At 43.0% G+C, this 14,874-nt stretch overlaps 1 long non-coding RNA gene across 1 annotated transcript; it reads left to right on the forward strand.

The window, feature by feature from the left end:
• The first annotated feature begins 1,549 nt into the window (after positions 1–1,549).
• LOC120100924 (uncharacterized) lies at positions 1,550–14,671 on the forward strand. Its single transcript, XR_015678292.1, has 4 exons — positions 1,550–1,761; positions 8,097–8,333; positions 9,437–9,626; positions 14,082–14,671. It is a non-coding gene; the product is annotated as an uncharacterized LOC120100924 (long non-coding RNA).
• Positions 14,672–14,874: the final 203 nt, after the last annotated feature.

Below are 14,874 nucleotides of genomic sequence, written 5' to 3' on the forward strand. Positions count from 1 at the left end.
AGCAACACTCTTTCAATGGAAGAGACAAACACATGTTTTCTCTGCAACCTGGAAAAGCATTGTTTACTCATGACAAGTTAACTTTCACTCATACTATAAAGAAGGTCTCACTCCTCTCAGACAGTCTCCTCTCAGGGAATTGAGTTTTTCTTCTTCCACCTCCCATTAACATCAGCCAACATTTCTGCCATTGAGTTCTCTGAGTCATAAGCCAGACAATTCCAGGGTACACTCCCTAAGCCAGTTTCTTTGGCATGAACTACAGCCAGACCAGAGCTATTTCCTGGATGGAGAAGGCAGCTTGTTCGCTTTGTTCTCTTGGGTTGATTTAGAGCCTGGAGTTTCCTAGGTGAGTGTCACGTCCTATAGTGACACTCAATATAACTGTGGGCTTAAGATTCATTTTCTTTACTCTTTCTACAACTCACAAACCTTTGGGAAGAAAAGAAACTAACAATGACTAGCCTTTCCCTCAGCTGAGTATCTCTAGCAGAAGTATTCTCCGTGGGACTCTGGCCTCCTCATTTCTCTCTCCACAATGCACACTTTCCCACACTGGAGATGTCTTCACTGTTTATTTCATTTAGAAAAGCACTCTGTTCTATTTGGGAAATCTATATCCACATGCACGTGCTTCCCTTAACCATTGTTGTACAATAAACCACTCCAAAATTTTAATGAGTTGAAAAAATAAACTATGATTGCTTCTTAGAGTTCTTGAGTTGACCCCGCCAACTTCATGAGTCTTAATTAGAGTTTCTTCTATAGTTTCTGTCAAATGTCATCTGAGGGCTCTTAGACCTGGGCATCCAGGATGGTTTACCCACATGGATGGCCATTGGTACCACTGAGAAGAAGCTCGGCTGAGCTTGCTTTTTTACACAAATTTCCTCCTGTGGCTTAAGCTTCTCATAGCAAGATATGTGAGATGTAAAAAATACTGCCCACTAAGGAGGCCCAGGCAGAAGCTGCAAGGGACTCAGCATAATGTCAACCTCTTCAGAATTCTACTGGTTAACCATGAATGAAAGAGTCAGCACAGATTTGACAAGTTCTCCCATACAGCAAGACGACAGGGAGGGATAGCTTGTCATGGCCCATTTCTGAAGTCTAATCCAATGTTACACAATTAGAGAGACTCAATCCACATTCACCCTGGGAATTTAACTGAAGAACAATTGATATGTAAATAGTGGTTTATAGTGTAAATAGTGGTTGGCACTATTTACATAAATCTGCCAGAAACAAAGTATGGGACACAACAAAAATAGGACCAAGAAATTACTGTGCACAACAGAGTCCAAAGGCAATGGAATGTTGGAGAGCATTGGTGTGGGGCCATAAATACAGAAATAACCATGACAAGAACAGTTAGACAAGCCAAATTTCAAGCAAAGGAAACAGTCCACTGTGTCAAATGCTCTGGACAGATAGTTATGTGAAGCATAAAAAGTATTTCCACTGGATTTAACAATCAAGTGGTCATGTGTGACCTTGGTAGGGAGAGGTTTAAGGAACAAGAAAAGCAAAGTAGTAAAAAAAAAAAAATAGGGCAGTGAATAGTGTCTAAGAAAGAAAGAACAAAGAGTAACAACCGTCAGAGAACTGACGAAGGCCTTATGTACTGAGATGCCCAGGGAAGGTGCTTTATCCTCAGATTGCTTGCATGTGTGGGTGGGCAGGGTGGCCATACCATTTGCTTTCTCACTACCTCCTGGTGTTCTCTGCAGAGGTAGCATGCAAGCCGGCGCATGAGAATGAGTAAGTATGTACAATGAGTTGAAAGGATCATGATCTTGGCTGGGATGACAGCAGGGGTGTGGGCAAGCGGGAAGCACATTTGGTTCATTAAGGAAAAGACTGGATAGGAACAAGCTGGCGGGTCGGGGAAGTGAGGTGCTTAGTACAAGAGCGAGCTGTGAGAGTCGGGGAAGCTTGGTCTTTCTTGGCTTGTACTATGGTGTTGGTATTTCTTTTCTTTTTTTATTATTTTTTTCTTTTTTTTCTTTTTTCTTTTTTTTCTTTTTTTTTTCTTTTTTTCAGAGCTGGGGACTGAACCCAGGGCCTTGCGCTTGCTAGGCAAGCGCTCTACCACTGAGCTAAATCCCCAACCCTGGTGTTTGTATTTCTTACAGTGGAGTCACTGAAGAGTTGTAAGCAAGAGAATGGTGTGATTTTCACTCTCTTTCAAAAATAAGCATGCACCAACCCATTGATTTTACTCCTAGGCATTTACCCCAAACAAATGAAGGTATGTGTTCATAAAAATATTCTTACTGGGAGCTGGGGAGATACTCAATGGATAACAGTGCTTGTAGTACTAGCAGAAGTATGTGAGCTCAGCTCCCAGGACCACATAAAAAGTCAGATATAGCCACCATGTGCTTACAATCCAGGCACTGCAGGGCAAGCTGATGCAGAGGGAGCATTGTAGCTGCCTGACTGCTAAACTAAATGAAAAATGGTGACTTCCACATTCAGTGAGAGTCTCTACCATAAAAGTGTAAGGTTGAGAACAATAGATAAGGACCCCAAACATTTTCTGGCCTCCAAGTACACAGAGGCATGCACACCGGCATGCATACACATCCACATGTGTGTGTGCACATGAATACACACACACATGCATAATATATATATATATATTCATGTAAAATGTTATCATAATAACCACAAATGGAAAAGTCTTCATATCCACCAATAAATGAATAAACAGATAACTCAGCAATAAAAAAGAAGGAATTTACTGGCTATGGATGACTATATTTTTGTATGGTAGAATGTATGATGTCCTATGACAGGAGAAACTACTTTAAGCTAGGAAAAACTCGAACACTTTTCCTTTATGGTGAGAATGAAGGTGAGGCCTGCCTAGGACAGTTCTTTTCAACCTGTGGTTGCAACTTCCAAAAGGGTCGAATATCGGATATCCTGTATATCAAATGTTTATGTTACAATTTCCAACAGTAACAATATTACAGCTATGAAGTAGCAATTAACTAATTTTATGGTTGGAGGTTGCCACAACATGAGGAAATGTATTAAATGTCACAGCATAAGAAAGGTTGAGAACCACGGAGAGACAGAAGGGAAGTGGTTAGAGTGATGGCAATATGTTCTTATTAAGGGATAGGGTAACACAGATGCTGAAACTTAACAAGTGCAAACTATACCCCCTCTTAGCCAAAAATCCAATAGCAAAGAGAAATGTGTGGCTAAAACTTTCATTAGAAGGAAAACCACCTAAATTTGGGGTGCAGTTAATAACAGTGAATGCTGTCATGCTTAAAAAGAGAGAGCACCAGTGCCTACAATTTCTTTAAGGCATACTCAAGTTGAGGCAGAAGGATGACTCAATGGGGACAAACAGCTGGACGGATGATAGGATGACTAAGAGTAAAACGTTACGTGGGAGGCGTGTGAATGTTCTCCATACAAGTGTTTCAACTTTACTTTGGGCTTGAAGATTTCATCACGAAATGTCGAAGGTTGTCCTGCTAAGCTTTAACAGCCTGAGGTTGCCCAGGGTTCTGAGGAGAGCTCTGCAACTGAATGTCATCGGTGGGGGTATGTCCTGATTCTTAACTGATATAGAAGGGCCCAGCCCACCACAGCCAGCACCATTTTAATGACCTGACATTTGGTCCTGAACACCAGAAGAAAACTAGCTGAGCGTGTCTCTGTTCCTTCTTGATTTCTGCTGCACTTCCTTAGCTGTGAGTGTGCTTTCTGGTCAGAGGTAACGCTGTGTGCAATAGCTATCGGACATGCCTTCGAGTCCCTGCTTCAGTTCCTGCCCTGAATTCTCTCAATGACAGACTATAATCTGGAAGAATAAACCAAGGAGTGCTCTCCTCTCCTCTGTCGCTTTGGTCATGGTATTTGTCACAGCAACTAAATAAAAACTGAAGCAGGCAGAAGGGCCAGACTGGCCTCTCCAAATGTAATTGATTTCAGAGATTACTGAAAATCAGGAAGTGGGAGAAAACTGTCTCATCAGCCAAGGCAGAGTGTTTCCAGTGCGCAGGGAAATGCCAGTGACCGTGGCGGTGAGAATAGCTTCAGGGAGCAATGGGCAAGTTCTACATTTATGTTGGAAGTAGAGACAACAAGGCTTTTTGGTGGATTGTATTAGTTTATAATTAAAATGACCAGGTAAGCGTGGTGCTGCAGCCTATAATCCCAATGGTATTATCCTTTGGCAATATGGAGATTGTCAAATTTACAGGATCAAACATCAGTTTTAGTTTGTTATGTGATATCCACATGATAGACAGTACATTAAAAATAAAGTTGTAGCTCGGTGGACTTAAAACCATCAAACTATGTGTGACTAGCTTTAGTGCACAATAAGAAGAACATATGGTTGTACCAGTTTGCAATCCCACCAACAATGGAGGAGTGTTCCTCTTTCTCCACATCCTTACCAGCATCTGCGGTCACCTGAGTTTTTGATCTTAGCCATTCTGACTGGTGTGAGGTGAAATCTCAGGGTTGTTTTGATTTGCATTTCCCTGATAACTAAGGATGCTGAACATTTCTTTAGGTGCTTTTTGGCCATTTGATAATCCTCAGTTGAGAATGTCTTGTTTAGCTCTGTACCCCATTTTTAATAGGGTTATTTGTCTCCCTGTGGTCTAACTTCTTGAGTTCTTTGTATATTTTGGATATTAGCCCTCTATCAGATGTAGGATTGGTAAAGATCTTTTCCCGATCTATTGGTTACCATTTTGTCCTAATGACAGTGTCTTTTGCCTTACAGAAGCTTTGCAGTTTTATGAGGTCCCATTTGTCGATTCTTGGTCTTAGAACATAAGCCATTGGTGTTTTGTTCAGGAAATTTTCCCAGTGCCCATGTATTCAAGACTCTTCCCCACTCTTTCTTCTATTAGTTTGAGTGTATCCTTGATCCACTTGGACTTAAGCTTTGTACCAGGCGATAAGAATGGATTGTTTTGCATTCTTCCACATGCTGACCTCCAGTTGAACCAGCACCATTTGTTGAAAATGCTATCTTTCTTCCGTTGGATGGTTTTAGCTCCTTTGTCAAAGATCAAGTGACCATAGGTGTGTGGGTTCATTTCTGGGTCTTCAATTCTGTTCCACTGATCTATCTGCCTGTCTCTGTACAAATACCATACAGTTTTTATGACTACTGCTCTGTAATACTGCTTGAAGTCAGGGATGGTGATTCTCCCAGAAGTTCTTTTATTGTTGAGTATTGTTTTCGCTATCCTGGGTGGTTTGTTATTCCAAATGAATTTGCAAATTGCTCTTTCTATCTCTATAAAGAATTGAGTAGGAATTTTGATGAGGATTGCATTGAATCTGTAGATTGCTTTTGGCAAAATGGCCATTTTTACTATATTAATCCTGTCAATCAATGAGCATGGGAGATCTTTCTATCTTCTGAGATCTTCCTCAATTTCTTTCTTCGGATACTTGCAGTTCTTGTCATACAGATCTTTCACTTGCTTGGTTAAAGTCACACCAAGATATTTTATGTTATTTTGGACTATTGTGAAGGGTGTCATTTCCTTAATTTTTTTCTCAGTCTCTTTATCCTTTGAGTAGAGGAAGGCTACTGATTTGTTTGAATTAATTTTATACCCTGACACTTTGCTGAAGTTGTTTACCAGGTTGCAAACTGGTGCAACCACTCTGGAGGTTCCTCAGAAAATTGGACATTCTACTACCTGAGCACCCAGCTATACCTCTCTTGGGCATATACCCAAAAGATGCTCCAATATACAACAAAGACAAATGCTCCACTATGTTCATAGCAGCCTTATTTATAATAGCCAGAAGCTGGAAAGAACCCAGATCCCCTTCAACAGAGGAATGAATTCAAAAAATGTGGTACATCTACACAATGGAGTACTACTCAGCTATCAAAAACAATGACTTCATGAAATTCATGGGTAAATGGATAGAACTGGAAAATATCATCCTGAGTGAGGTAACTCAACCGCAGAAAAACATTCTTGGTATGTATTCATTGATAAGTGGATATTAGCCAAAAAGCTCAAATTACCCAAGATGCAATCCAACTACAAGACACTCAAGAAGAAGGATGTCCAAAATTCGGATGTTCCCACTCCTTCTTAAAAGGGGGGGGGAATATCCATAGGAGGGTATATGGAAGCAAAGTTTAGAGCAGCGACTGAAGGAGTGGCCATTCAGAGCCTGCCTCACATGTGGCCCATATATATATATATACAGCCACCAAAACTAGATGAGATTGATGAAGCTAAAAAATGTATGCTGAAAGGGACTGGATGTAGATCTCTCCTGAGAGACACATCCAGAGCATGTCCAATACAGAGGTCAATGCTAGCAGCAAACTACTGAACTGAGAACAGGACCCCCTTGGTGTGAATTAGAGGAAGGATTGAAAGAGCTGAAGGAGTTTGCAACCCCATAAAAACAACAATGCCAACCAACCAGAGCTCCCAGGGACTAAACCACTACCGAAAGACTATACATGGACTGTCCCTGGACTCCAACTGCGTATGTAGCAGAGAATAGCCTTGTTGGGGCATCAGTGGAAGGGGAAGCCCTTGGTCTTGCCAAGGTTGGACCCCCAGTGCAGGGGAATATGGGGGCAGTAAGGGGGATGTATGGAGGAATAACTGTATGGGGGGGAAGGGGAGGGGATGGGGACTCATGGACAGGAAACTGGGAAGGGGAATAACACTTGAAATGTAGGTAAAGAAATATATCTAATAAATTTTTTTAAAAAAAGAACATATGGTTAGTGTTATTTAAATTTGTTTAACTACTACAGGAAGGTCAGCAGAGCCATAACTATAACAGTGTCTGTATAATAGTGCAGTCCACCTTAGAAATGAGGTAAGGTTAAAGCTGTCAAGATGGCTCAGTGGGCAAAGGCACTAATCTTGATGTCCTGAGTTCAATCTCTAGAATGCACATGGTGGAAGGAGAGAGCTGACATCATACATTGCCCTGTGACTACCATACATATGCCATGTCACATACACATGCTGTGAGTGCACACGCGTGAACACACATAATAAATAGATTATAAGTCATTTAAAAATTCTAAAGAACAAAATTAACTCATCCCTTCCCCCTGGCAATCACACTTCCAAATCACCTTTTAAAAAGTTTTTGGAAGGGGCTGGAGAGGTAGCTCAGTTGGGACAGTGTTTGATCAGCATGTGATAAACCCAGGATTTGATCTCCAACAAAGCATAAACAAGGGCATTGTGGCACACATTGGGAGGAGGAGGCAGGAGGAGCAGAGATCCAGGATCATCCTCAGCTGCATAATGGGTTTGAGTCTAGCCTGTGCTACATGAGATCCTGTCTCAAAGCAGAGAAAAAGAAGGGAGAGTTCTGTCCCTGTAACATAAGTCATTTGATATTTAATGACTGTTGCAGATGATTGACTTCTTTTTATTTGCTGGTTTCATTTTCCTATTTGAATTTGTCTAAACATAGTGTGTGCTCTAATAACTAGGCCTAGACTCTAACTCCTGATGAGTCTTAATATATGATATGGTTTTATGTTTTTCTAACCAAGGGTTGGGACCCCTGGAGGCCTCTGTAACACAACACTCTCAGATGCACGATTTTAACCCAAATTCCCAACACCTTGGTTGGACTCCTGGTTTCTTCATCGGGCACAGCATACTGAGAGACACTCTAGATTAACGATGTAGGCAGGAAAATTGGGGGAGAAATGAAAACCTGTCATCCGTGTCATTATTTCCGCATTAAGCCTTAAGGAGTAGGAGAGGTGTCACTCCCAGCACCTCTGCGGTTGCCTGAGCTGCATCAGTGTCTGCAGCTGCATGATACACTCATCAGAGCTCCCTGAAATGCTCACCTCCTCTCCCCCAGCTGTGCGCCCCCCTTTCTCTCAGTGGAAACAAGGCCGATGTTTGTTCAAACTCAATGAAAAATAGTAGCGAGCATGATCTCACTTTGCTTTTTCTTTTTAAGGAAACAGCGGGTCGCTGGCTCTGGTGCTTGACGAAGACGGAGGTGCCAGCCTGAGCTCTGAGCACTTCATTGAACCTTCCTAGCAACGGTCCTAGGAGGTGGTAGCTATTATTATCTGCATTTTACAGGTGAAGTATCTGATGCTCCAAGGTTACATTAAAGCATCTGCCCAACTCGCAAGAAAGAACTGGAGTTCAAAATGAAGTCAGACCGCGGACACAAAAAGACCTACTGTGCCCCTCAGCCTCTCTAATACCCGTGCCATCGGGATCACGGAGCATCAGGAAAACCGACGGAGCCCCTTGAATCTTCCACAGCTATGCCACCCCATGGCTTCTCCTCTGCTACGGAGGGCAATGCGATCAGTAGGTGAACCCAGAGGCAACCTTAGCAAGTGCTGCTACTCAGGCCTCAAGGCCTCTGTCTTAGGGTTTTACTGCTGTGAACAGGCACCATGACCAAGGCAAGTCTCATCAAGGCAGGAACAGCATCCAGGCAGGCATGGTGCAGGAGGAACTGAGAGTTCTACATCTTAATCTGAAGGCTGATAGAAGGATACTGGCTTCCAGACAGCTAGGACTAGGGTATTAAAACCCATGCCTTCAGCAACACACCTACTCCAAGGCCACACCCACTCCAACAAGGCCACACCCACTCCAACAAGGCCACACCTCCAAATAGTGCCTCTCCCTGGGCCAAGCATATACAAACCATCACAGCCTCCTATCTGCTATGTTGCAGAAGCATGCCCATCACCAAGTAAAGTTTTACTTTTAAAGAAGAAGCAAGATACGAATATGCTCTTTTAAAGAAATGGCTTAAGTCCACAGTAACTTATCTGCCGCTTCTGTGGACCATCTGGGTATGATGATGGGCTGAAAGAAATTTAAGAGAAAAGGAGAAAAGACAGCTGGGTCTAAATAGAAACAGGCTGGACCAGGGGAAATGTTCACAAATGTGGATATGGTTCGAAGTCAATCAGAACCTACTAAGTTTCTGACTACCCATTAGTCCATATCCATGGGACCCCAACCTAATCCTCTCCATTTGAAGGTGAATACCAAAACCTAGATCCCACCTTGCCTCCTGTCCTCCTGTGACATCAGGTTCACTCTGAATGCTTCACATGATGGCTGAGGTCAGTCATCATTTCTCTGATGCGCTTGCTAGCACCGCTCTGCTGGGCAGCAAGGAAAGAGCAGTCCAACAACACATCCCAGAACACAAAGACTGTGACCAAATGTGGGCTGCTCTGTCCCCCATGTCCATTCAGACAGTATCCAAGGAGTCCCACAGGGCCAGGAGCTACTAATTCTCTGAGAGGCTTTAAAAGCTCACAGGGAAATTAAAAGTGTCAAGCTTTGTCTAGCAATACAAGAGTAATCTTACTTATTTTAAAGCATAAAAATCAAGGGAATGCCAATAAAATATTTGTAAAGGTTCGTTTGATGTCTGTTTTCCACTTTAGAGCTTAATTAAAAGAAACTCAGCCAGAGAACTGCTCCAAACTTCAATATACAAGGGAAGCCATAGGCCTACCGCTGAAGGACCCATCAGGGTGTGGAACAGTGAACAAAAATGCATATTTGTTAATGGAAGCATGCTCTGGCTTCCCCCAGCTCCTGAGATCTTGTATCTCCACAGTCAGAAGAATTCAGGTAAGACACAAGGCACACCAAAGATAGAATTTATTAGAATTTATTACAGAGTAAATTGGGGTACCTTTAAGTGATGGAAGTGGGTGGGTTCAAAAGGGGCCACTGTGGAGGAAAAGGCTCTCCTGGTGTGAGAATTGACAATGATCAGAGAGAGCACTGTGCTAACTCATGTTCTGAGGGAGACTTTATACTAGGGAAATACAGTCCAGATAATCAACAAGGATCCTTAGATTAACTCTATAAGGCAGGAAACAGTGGTATGACTTTGTTCATTACCAGGGAACTTGCTAGATTATCATCTCAGGATCTTTTCAGTAGTTTAGAATGTCCTGTCTCCACCCAGAGCCAGAAAGAAAACTCACATCCTATTCTTTGGCCCTAAATCATACAACAGGCCATATTTAAAAGAATGTGAAAGGGGGAAAATCTATACAAATTTATTTCCTCTGTTCCTTGATAGACTTCAACAGAGCCCTGCTCCCTCTGCCGTCCTCCTCGTTGTATATTATAAGTGTTAAGAAGCAATAACTCTTACTCTGCCTCCACTCTTTCACATGGCATCTCGGACCCGCAGGAGAGGCAGGCGTGATAGCTCCCTCGTCACTAATGACTGTGTTACCAGGAAAACAGGAGATAGGTCCAAAGCTGATTATGAGGGAGAGGTTCAACCACAGTGACATAAAATCGCTTTTCTAACTAGCTACGTACCATGTTGGCCTTCATTTTTAAAATAGTGAAGTGTGAAGGGGGAAAAGAGATGTCTCTGAATAAAGGATGAAACATTAAGGATAATCTTCTAAAGCGGTAGAGAACGTTAGCCCGGGGGCGAAACGCTCTGAACTGGATAGAAGATGCAACGCTCTGAACTGGATAGGAAGATGAAACATGCCTATTTACCAGAACTCAGCTTTCATTCTGGGCTTGAGGGAAAACCCAATCACACTCCCACACAGGCATCTGGCAGTCTTGGTGTGGCCCTGACTGGAAGGAGGTGTGGTGGTAGGTGTATGTACCTTCTATTCTGTTCAGGACATTTACCCAGCATCCTGCACACAGGCAGCCAAAGTCTACACCCAATAGTGAGGTGGGCCATTGCACAACTGCAGAGCTGCCATTCATAGTTAGGTGTACGGCTACTTCCAAGGGCCTCACAAACACCCTGAGTTGTATTGTGACCCCCAGTTTTATTGACTAACCCACTGAACTAATAAACAACTCAATGGGTAAATGATTCTATAGTCCTTTCTCACTGCATCAATTTCATTGTCTCGGTTCTGTTTCCTTCATTCTTAATCCATCTGCCTCCAGTCTCCTAGCTAGCAGGATCCGTCTTAACATGGAGGATGAATCCCTCTGTGAGTAGCTCCCAGATGGTCCTGCCCAGTGTCATCTCTTGGGACTCCCACTTTTCTGCTCTGGGGCACAGCCATCTCATCAAATCCACAGTGTCATTTCTCCTTGTGCAGGTGTACACACATTGTTCCTATAACCATAATAGTGGCCAAGTATTTTGTGGATATTTCTTTATTGGAATTTGTCTGGTGGTTTTTTATCATCATCATCATCATCATCATCATCATCATCATCACCACCACCACCACCACCACCACCACCACCACCACCACCACCACCACCACACTATTCAATGAATTGTCATACTGTTCATCTAAAGTTGAGGATAAATTACACTAGCATGTTTTACCATAATCAATAGGGATATGGCTTAAGTAACATTTGCATCTTCTCTACTGCCAAGCCACCATCTCGCCTCTCTGTCTTCTCTGCTGTGCTCTTTGGAAGGACTGCATCATAGTTCATATGTTCCATTACGTCCTCTTACAAACCTGTTTTCACTTACGGATTTCTGTAATCCATGCGGTTTCTCCACAGTAGATCTCTTTGCTTCCGTAATCCATAAAACTAGTGTCAAAAAAGAAAGCATTTCATTTTGTTTTTACATTTCTGTGGGAGGACTCACTTTCGAAATCTGAATTATTTGCGTGCTGTATTTTAAACATGCAGTTGGTGGTCTTTATTTACTATCTACAGAAAATAAGGAGTGTCTGCTTCTGTCTGAGGATAAACACAGACTTGAAAGGTTAGTAAGCAGTGAACACTGTTGTGGTCATGCCAGACGATGTGTGTTACATGTCTGCCTAGGAAAGGTAGAAAAGAAGCTTGATTTGATCATCTGAGGCCAATTCACTTTCAAAGATTTGTTCTTCAACCCCCTCAGGCCCCCTCCAGCATGAATTAATACTTGACTGTCACAATCTAAGCTAAAAACATGACTTTTCTCTGTGGTGCCTTCAAAGTCTGTCCTTCAGTTAACATAAACACAGAGTCTGGCTTTGCCTAGCACTGATCCAGCAAGTCTTTAGATAAAGTCTATGGGTTGTAAAAAGCAGAGAAGCCTACCACAAACAAAAGGAAGTGTCCACCCACTGAAATCAGCTAGGCAAGAAGGCAGCCAACCTTCATCAGCTGATAACAAGCTCATGCCTGATGGTTTCACTTCATTCAGGGGTCTTCTTTCTCAGGCCTGGTTGGTACAGCCTCACCCAAGAGCCTTTTAAATTAATAACAACCTGTTGGCCTTTAGTTATCCTTAACGACTAAACAGCTAAGTCATGGCTCAATGGCCTGAATTTGATCCTTGGAATTTCCCTCAAAATGTTTTCTCTGGGACAGAATTTCCCTGAGGGAAAAGGAAGAAAAGCAATGAATCCACACATTGTTTTTTGGAATATCTGTATTGGTCAGGAAAAGGGGTGAGTACACCTAGTAGTTAAACTGTTTGCAGAGTGAAACTGTCTGGTCCGTAGAAGGGGCGGGGCGTGTCGGACAGAATGAGTGACATCAGAGCTTCATCCCGATCTTTTCACCTGATTCGGAATTGGCCATCTTTGTGGCATTTTGTGGCCACCAATGATTTTCCATGTCTGCACAGATGAGAACAAATGACATCTCAAGGGACATGGGACATGTGGCCTGAGGTGCCAAAAACAGTGGAGGTTCATGAGCCACTTCGAGAACGCAGAGCAGGCAGGAAGAAGCCTGCATCATCTGACTGCACCGTGGGAAAGCTGTGAAGAATTGGTTTTAGTTTTTGATAAAACATGAATCTTGAGTGTAAGTAGTTAGACACACAAATTTAAAATACTTAGGGACCCTATAGGTCACCAGTTAGTGCTGACTGAGGGGACTGCAAATGCTCTATTTTTTTTCTTGGACTCAGTTGTACTCTCAGAGTTTTCCTAATTAATCTTTATTTAGTGGTGTAAGACAGCCCATTTCTCCCTCTCCTGTTGAAATTTTCTTTCTCTTCCCACTCTATAAATGTAACATCACCATTCTCTATTTGCAGCCAAGTGGAAGACTCACTTGATTTGGTGCCTGAGAGGTGCTGGGATTGATTGAAGGCCACGGGAAGAAAAGAAAAATTCCATTTTTTTTCCTCGAAGAATTTTTAAAGGCCCCTGAAGGTTTATATAACAACCTGGCAAGCCCCCAGACTGTTTTATTTACAACATCCATTATCATTGGTGGTCGTAAACATTACTCTTTTTTTTTCCCCAAGCGAAAAGAGAAGTGTGCAGTACTCGCTGATTAATTCACATAACTAAAAGCCTTGAACAGATAAAGTCCCTCTGGTGGGATTGAAGGGAAATGTGTGCATTTGACAGGCAAATGTTCTCGTTTTCAAAAGAACGTTCAGTGGTTTGAGTGCTGTCTGGATTATAGACTCAGAGAGCCTTCTAGCTGGGAGGCTTTACACTATTCTGTCTGACCATACGGGGCCCAGTGAGGGATCCTAGCAGTCACAGCAGAGGAACGAGTTCGGCATAGGCACTTAGTTACTTCTGAAGGCCATTCCTGGGGTCAAGAGCAGCTGGTCAAGGTATGGGTATGAATGGAGCAGTTGAGGGCACAAGGAAACAGCCACAGAGCTGACTGGAACTGATTCTCAACTTTGTGTAGGCTGGAAAACTCCTTGAATGTGAAAAGTCGTTAAGAACATTTATTCTAGCACAGGACCCTGGCCCTTACTACTGTAAGAACCACCTATAGAGCTGGCGGATGCCCGTATCCCTACATCCGTGTCCAAACATTTCGATTTGGTTAGTCTAGAGTGTGGTGAGGATTTGCTTTTTTTTTTTTAACAAGTTCCAGGAATTAATGATGCCAGTGTGTAGATCACACTTTGAAGATAAAGTCAGACAGCCTGGCCTCCAGCATGTCTCTCCCACTTACCACAGTCATACGGGTCCCTGAGTCAGCTTCTCCCTGAAATGAGATGAATTCCTATTTCCGAATGCTTTGGAGCAGGGTTAATGAGGGAAGCCACGTGACCAAGAGAAAAATGTGAAAGCAAGCTTAATACTTTAACACTTTATCTCTCTCTCTCTCTCTCTCTCTCTCTCTCTCTCTCTCTCTCTCTCTCTCTCTCTCCAGATTGAAAGCCAAAGCTCCAAGAGACTGAGTAACTGCCTGACCATCCCTGCCGGAAGAAGCAGGGAAGCTGAGAGATTGATTTCTGCATATCCAGGCTATCTCGGCACGAGGCCTAGCTGTCCTGCAACGTCTTGCAAACCTTGAGCACTGTCACGCAGTCTGAAACACACGACCTTCAAGTAGGAAATAAATCTTTTTAAACGAGTGTGAGAAGCACACAGATCTTGATGAAGTCCGTGTCCCACTTTTGCCAAAAGCAGAGAACATACTGTCCAGGGTCATCAAGATGGGAAGCCAAGGCCGTACTGAACAAGGGGCCTGCTAGAGCCCTAACTGGGATGCTGGCATTACTCTATCCTCACAGGAGATGAGAGGACTGGATGATGGTGCACGGAGAGACCTCTCGATTCTCAGAAGCACATGGAGGCCGGGAGTGCAATGACAATATCACGCTTCCACCAGGACACGTGGGGTGGGGTAGCCGAGTTACAGCCAAGATAATGCCTATATTTGGCTGCTGAGACAGAGAAAAATCTTTAACTTTTGCTTTAATAAAATGCACAATTTTGCATGTTTTTAAAAGAACAAAACAAACCCTCTTCTGAGCCAATAAGGCTTTGTTTTCATGTTGAGGTTTTTTTCTTGTTTTGGGGTTTGGTTTGGTTTGTGTTTTTCTGCAAAGCAGCTGAGAGGGTAATGATACCTTGCCCTGCTTTAGCAGAACTTCTACGTCGGAAATTCAAGGGAAAGGATGTTCTCCTCACATCCTCAGTCAGCCTGTGCCTTGGGAAAC

Source organism: Rattus norvegicus, chromosome 2 (genome assembly GCF_021556685.1).
Source record: "Rattus norvegicus strain SHRSP/BbbUtx chromosome 2, alternate assembly SHRSP_T2T, whole genome shotgun sequence".
Classification (NCBI taxonomy): Eukaryota; Metazoa; Chordata; class Mammalia; order Rodentia; family Muridae; genus Rattus; species Rattus norvegicus.